The sequence below is a fragment of a genome, unplaced genomic scaffold (assembly GCF_019419815.1).
Source record: "Pyrus x bretschneideri cultivar Hongxiangsu unplaced genomic scaffold, Pyrus_bretschneideri_v1 Contig53, whole genome shotgun sequence".
Classification (NCBI taxonomy): Eukaryota; Viridiplantae; Streptophyta; class Magnoliopsida; order Rosales; family Rosaceae; genus Pyrus; species Pyrus x bretschneideri.
This window is the reverse complement of record NW_025999791.1, coordinates 2945784-2952785: the sequence shown is the minus strand read 5'-3', so window position 1 is coordinate 2952785 and position 7002 is coordinate 2945784. Positions and strand designations below refer to the sequence as shown.

Here is a 7002-nt window from a genome sequence, read left to right as displayed (position 1 = left end):
TGTTTTGATAAATTACGGAATACATAGCAATGAATTTTTAGATGAGGATTGATTGTTCCAATGGTTCCTACAATTTCCTCTTTTACTTTTTACCCGTACTCATTCTCTCTCTACATTTCATCGCAGTTATTCCATTATATTCACTGGACGCCGCACACACTAATCGACCATTTGGTGTCAAAACCCAGATCACACCGACGACTTCATCTGACGCCGGAAAGCTCGCTTGCGAAGTCATCGGTGTGATCTAGCGGAAGAGGACGGAGTGTTGTGGGCAACTCACGTTATTTTCGCAAATAAGTGACGGCAGTACGGGCATACTGAAAATTTCATTCAAACGGGGCACTTGGTACGCAGACGACGAAACGATCCAGAACACCGCCTAGTACCATAGATGACGATGCAGCAGCAGCAGCAACAACCGCAAGCATTGGCCCAGAACTCCACGCCGCAGCCTCCCTCTGCGGTGTCCACCGCGGCGGAGGCGCCGCCAAAACAGGTGGCGCAGGCAATGGAGTGGCTTTCTCAAGCCGGCCGCCTCATCATGGACATAAGGCTTGGCGCCGACCGCCCCCTCGAAGCCCTGTTCCTGGCCGCTCAGCCTCACCAGAGCTCCATGCCTCTCCACTTGTTCCTCAACGAGGACGCCTCCATGCGCCAACACCTCCTCGACCTCCTCTCCGTCGGTACCTTCTCTCTCTCTCTCTCGCGTTTTATTCGCAATAAGCTATCTCGCATTGAAAAATCCACAAACTTTTTAGGGGTTTTGTGCTTATTTTTGTTAGGAAGGCAGCTGGAAGAATCTGGAGTTCTGAACGAGTCGCTACGATCACGGAGCAATTCTTGGGGATTACATATGCCGTTGGTTTGCCCGGACGGCGCCGTTGTTGCGTATGCTTGGAAGCGGCAGCTCGCCGGCCAAGCTGGCGCGTCTGCTGTTGACAGGACCAGGTTGGTCTCAAGTTCATAGACAATATCCTTTACTTGAAAAATCATGATTAAAGGAAAGCTTTTTTTTTTTTTTTTCCGAAATTTCCAAAGCATACATAAGCTTCTGTTCCATAGATTTTGAATAGTTCTTCACTAAAGAGGATATGGAGCAAATACAAGTTTCACAATTTCGTAACGGGTTTCAAATCTGGTTCATTGAGGATTATATTCTTACTGGCCAAGTATTTTGTTGTATTTTGAACTATGAATCCTTTTCTTGAATTGTGTTATTCGCCATTTTAGGTTAGCTCTCAAGGCCTTCACTGATCAGAAAAGGCGTTTCTTCCCTCACCTTGACGAGGCGTCAAATGATTGATGTAATGAACCAGCTTCAAAGAAGCATCGCATTTCCCAAGCACCGGCAGCTCATAATCAAGAAGAGGTTCTAGATTGCAAAACCCTGTCGGAGATTTTAGCGTGTTTCGAAAAGGTTCGTAGTTTGAAAGTTTCCATGTATGAACGATTGGATTGGTTGAAACGAGCATCTTCACTGCCAGAAAATGAGAGTTTCAGTGAAACATTAAAGGATCGTAGCTATCACAGTTCAAGTAAGTTACGATCAGGTCCACCTGATGTTGCACCAGATAAGGTTGCTGTCACCGTCTACCTTCTACCTTCAGAGCTGTAGTTTAATTGCATGCTCATTTGATCAAATTACCTAGTCGTCCCATGATAAACTAGTTCCAGATGCTACTTAGGTTGTATGATATTAGAGTTTGTAGTATTATCTAATTGTACAGTGGGGCTGTCAGGCTGTAACCACCCATACGGTTGAACATCCTGAAGTAACTAATACTTGCATTCGGGTTCAATAGACGATATATCATAAACTCTGGTTTCAATGAACTTAAATCATTTGTTGTAATCATTGCTTGTTCAACCTAAATGCTAAAACACATATCCCAGTTTCATGCTTTGCTAAAGTGTCATGTATCATGTGTTCCTTTAGATTTTCACTGGCTTTCATATTATATAAGCATATGTTTCTCTTCTTTTTTTTTCCCCATCATAACGGAGCATAATTGTATTTTCGTTCTGAAACAGGGAGGCAGCTACATACATGCAAGAGGTTTTTCAATTTATCATGTCTATAAGCATATCACGGTATTTAGTTGTCTATTCATGTTTATTTGAGTCAAGTAATGGTCCTTTCTATTAAATTGCATATTATTTCGTATTTCAGGAACATGCTGCTATTGCTTTGCAGTATTTCATTGGAGTTCGAGCTGAAACAGCTCTCCATTATCTTTTGGTATCATCCCTAGCATGTTCCACTGAACTGACTGGTTTATTGAATTATATGCGTGCATCAGCTTATACACATTAAAGTTCTAACTTTCTGTATTCATTCTAGCGTTGGATCTGCAGCTATCAAACTCTCTTTACAAAAGTTTGCAGGTATGACCTTCTCACTTTATACCTCTGAAATCTTTTACTGGCTTCGAAGTTATTGACGTTACATTTTTGATGCAGAATGGACCAGAAATCAGCTCTACTGCTACCTCCAGTTTATCGTCCTTACCGGCAGTTCACCACATGAAATGTGTCATCGAGTTTGAATGTTTCTGGGGCTTACCATGTAGGCTGTTTCTCAGAGGAATTGTGATCTTGACTGATGACAGGTAAAAACTATCTATTGTCTCAGATATCGAATTGGCAAGATAAAGAAATTATAACACATCATTCAAAGAACTCCCACTAGAATGTTGAATTTACGTCTTTTCTTAATTTGCTTGATAGCTAATGGGACATGAACTTTTCTTTTATGTTATTTTTGTATGATTTAAGGGAGATGGTTATAATCAAATTATCTGCACCATAATCTAAAATAATTTGCTGGATCATAAATTTTCAAATTTTTAGTGCTATCCGAGTGCACAAATCATCTTATATGCGTTGTTTGCAAACTAAGAAATCACTTTAAATGGATTTTTTAGTGATATGCAACTGTTTCTGGCGATCCCAAAGCTAATATAGAGCGTGATAAATTGGTGATGTAGGAAAAAGAGCGAAGGTAGAACCGTATAAGAGATAAGAGAGAAGGAAGAGGAACTAGAATTGGGAAAAGGTTAGGAAAACTGAAATCAACCTTGTCAATCATTTATTAGAAATATGGCGCATCCTTTAAGCAATTGCAAATAATCTACTCCATAAACTAATTAATACTTTCTCGAAAGTTTAAGTAAATAAAGAGATAATTCAAATTAGTTAGCATATTAAATTACATATATCTAATTTCGAGTCTTGTGCAATGCATAAATTGAGCAAAAGTTTTCTTGTTGGCTCCATCATCAGTTGGTCATAGCAAATTCTACGGCCATTTCATACTCCATGATGGTCCTATCAATTGTATGTGTCAGCTGATTTGGCACCTGTGATGAATACTAATGCTATGGTCATGTGCAATGGACTCGTACTGACAGTTTGTGTTACGTTGAATACTAATGATATGGTCGCTTAATGTAATTGACTTTGAGGCTGCCTTGTTCTCTTTCATTGGTGTATTTAAACAAGAAAATTATGATAAGAAATATGTTGGTCAGAAATTGTACTCACTTTTCTTTCAAACCGAATGTCCAATGCTGCCTTTCTTCCTTTTCCTTGTTGTGGTTTGATTGTTTTGCTATCCATAGTAATGTCTTATGTTTTCTTGAATATTGTGTTTTCGTAAAATTTTACTAGCATGCCCCGTTCCTTTGGTTCAGGTGCTATTCTCTTTTGTCGGCACAAGTCTGAGCTGTGCTATGGGAAATTGCCCCGTGGGATGTTCCGATAGATTTCGTTGGTAAAAAAGATGTCCGCAATGCCTCATACAAAATTCGTGGAATTCCTGCATGTGACCATACTTCCAGAACAAGGCCAGGAGCTTGGAAAGGGATCTTCTCCGGATCCCTTCCTCCTAATCCATTAAGTCTGGAGATCCGGACTATTAAAATTTGATCCAACGGCTAAAGTTATTATAACTTATGGTCTGGATCCTTGAACTTGGTGGATTAGAAGGAAGGGATCCGGAGAGGATCCCTTTCCCAGGAGCTTGACATTCAAGAAGAAAAACAAAATCTTTGTTGTAATTCCGTTTTAGGTAAAAGGAAATTTGATGCAGCAGTTGTGGGATTCATTGTTCGGCTCATAGCCGGCTCATAGCAAGTAAACCTTTTACACGGTGGAGTTGCCGGTACAAACGCTGTTATGATCGTTTTGCGTGCAATGCATGAAGCGCCCTCGGCTCTAACGTGATTGGGGTTTGACGCTGCGATCAGATTGAAAGATTTCTGTTGTTAAGCAGGTAGCATCCGAAAACTGGATAGCAGGGTAAAAGGAATTAGGCGATGGGCATCCTTAATGCATTGCTAATCAACTTCTCTTTGCCAGTAACCCATGTTTGATGTCATGAGAGACACGGTTAATTGGGACTATATAGTCACCGTGTTTTTTTCAAAACGGTTTGTTAAGTCGTCTTGTGTACCGACGAGTGTGAATACTTAGCCAAATAACGATTCCCTTGGTAACTAAAAGTAGCGGATTCATCAAAGAGTCAACGCGGTTAGTTATCATTGTGGTGGTCGGGAAAGTTGCTGGAGGGTGCCCCAAATGACCACCTGGTCATCTGGGTAGTAACGAATTCGTGCACATAACGGTGTCAAACAAAATGCCCGAGCTAGAATCGGCAGGACCTTTGTCTGCTATCGACAACTGCGCATCATGGCTTTTGTAGATGACTATAGCTCACCAAATATTCCATCAAATACCATTAAATATTTTATGTGATATTTCCATTAAAAAATTTACGCTTTATTTCCGGCAACCAATCCAAGCGTGCCAAGATACACAAAACTTGGTGATGTTGAAAAACAGTTAGTACGATGGTGAATCTTCGTGATGTCAAACTTTTTAGTTATATATGTCGTCGATGCATTAAGATTTATATGCATCATGATGTATTGTAAGATTTATTTGCACCCCCAAATTTCGCATGCGCGTGAGCGACTGATATGACCCAACCAAAAGAGGCATTGCCACCTGTGGAAAATGATAGGAGTGAGCAGGTATCATGCAGCAACAATCGTGTCAGGAACTCACCTGTGTTGATTGGTCTTGTTAGCACCAATCATGCTCACCATGACCCACCTCTTTGGCTCTTTCGGTCGATAATGGCCTCCACGTTACAGAAAGGGGCCCACGAGACAATGTGATCATCTTCCTCAATCTTGGGGACCGATTGAATTCCCCAAAGTTAGCAAACTGATTGAATTCCGGAAAGTTTGCAAACTGATTGATTCAAACACTAACCAGCAAGAGCGATCAACTTGCACAGAGTAGTGCTATTCACACCTATTTTATTTAGAAAGGGAACATTTTCGGATTTCTTCTATCAAATTCACCAAATCAAGGTATCCGAACCCTTAAAATTTGATCTAACGGCTAAAATTATTATAACTATTAAAGGGGGCTCCTGTTTGTAGTCATTGGATCAAATTTCAAGGATCTAAATCCCTTAATTTGGTGGAAGGGATCCGGAGATGATCCATTTCTTTTTATTTGGATAATACTTAGGTAATGAGTATTTTTTAAATTCACATTTTGAATTGACCTCATTTTAAAATGTCACGTGTTTGTTATTTTTAAAAGTTCAAAAAAAAAAAAAAAAAAAAGAAGTAATAACATGCACATTATTTTCTAAACAATAAAATATGTGTTAAAATGACACAAAATCAAAATATGAGAACTTGAGTACTCAAGTATTATTCATTTTACCTCTCACACACTCTTGTTAATTTTTGTTCATTAATCTTTTTCATTTCATTCAATTCAACTGAAAATTAAGAGAGAAATGTAAAAGGTAAAAATGAGTATGTGAATAACACTACCTATTGTGTATACCAATGTGCAATTTCACTTAATAAAAAATTCTTAAACATTCCAAACATTTTAACCATTAAATCTTAATTTTTATAATTTAAAATAAAGGTTAAATACTCAAAAAAACCCAATATTCAAGTAGCCAAGAAAGTTCCCCACTTGACATCCCATGAGCAAATCTATAAATTTCATAAGGGCCCCACAAACATGAACGGGTTGGTAGGCTCCATATGTTGTTACATTCATCCAAGGAGTTAATTTTATGATTGATGAGGTTGTTTTGACTTTTAATTTTTTTGGGAAGATGGAAGTTAATTGGTGTAAGTTAGTTGATGTATTTACGTGCTTCGCGTGTGGCTTTATTGTTATGTATTATTTAATATTACATGTATTTTAAGTGTTATCTTTTTAATCTCCATATCATTCAATGTTATGTAGTTTTAAGAAAAATTCAAATTTTTTACTGATCGAGATTTTTTCGAGCAAGATTTTAACAAGGCTACTTTGAGATCCTAATTCGAAAACAAGTTCTCTACTATGAGAAATGTGGATTAAAATTTAGCCGAGCAACTTTCACATCTGACCAAAACATGTAGAATCAAGAACAATCAGTTTCCTTCCTTTTTTTTTCTTTTCATTTTACTACTAATGACCAATGAGTAGTTTTTTTAGTGGTTTAATAACTTTAATTAAAAGCAGATTCCACTAATCAGATTTTTTTTTTTTTTTTTTTTTTTTGGCAAATGATTGCATTAGTAAGGAGGGATAGCGGTGGGATCAAATCTGCGCTATAATGTATAGGCATTATTACTGCATTTATTGGTTATCACCCTCAATTGAATTAGATCTTGGACCCCATCTCAGCTCTGTGGATCTATTTCTGAATTCTAAACTCTCATTGCTTCTACCTAACCTTCCCCATCCAAGTTAGATCAAAGCGAGAATGATTTTCGCACACTTATTTTTTCTGTCTTCACAATTATTTATATCCGTCTCTTAATTCTTTTGATCTATTCAATTCAAAGACTAGAAATAAGCAAAGTTCTAAAAAAATAAAAATAAAAAAGAGGGGGGGGGGGGAATGAGGATTCTTCTAGAAAGGGTGTTTACAGTCTATAACTTGGGTATTTTCTAGTTCATAAGACCCAAAGC

The 7002-nt window shown here is 38.2% G+C and overlaps 1 pseudogene; it reads left to right on the top strand.

The window, feature by feature from the left end:
• The first annotated feature begins 358 nt into the window (after positions 1-358).
• On the top strand, positions 359-2613 carry LOC103963053 (annotated as a pseudogene).
• Positions 2614-7002: the final 4389 nt, after the last annotated feature.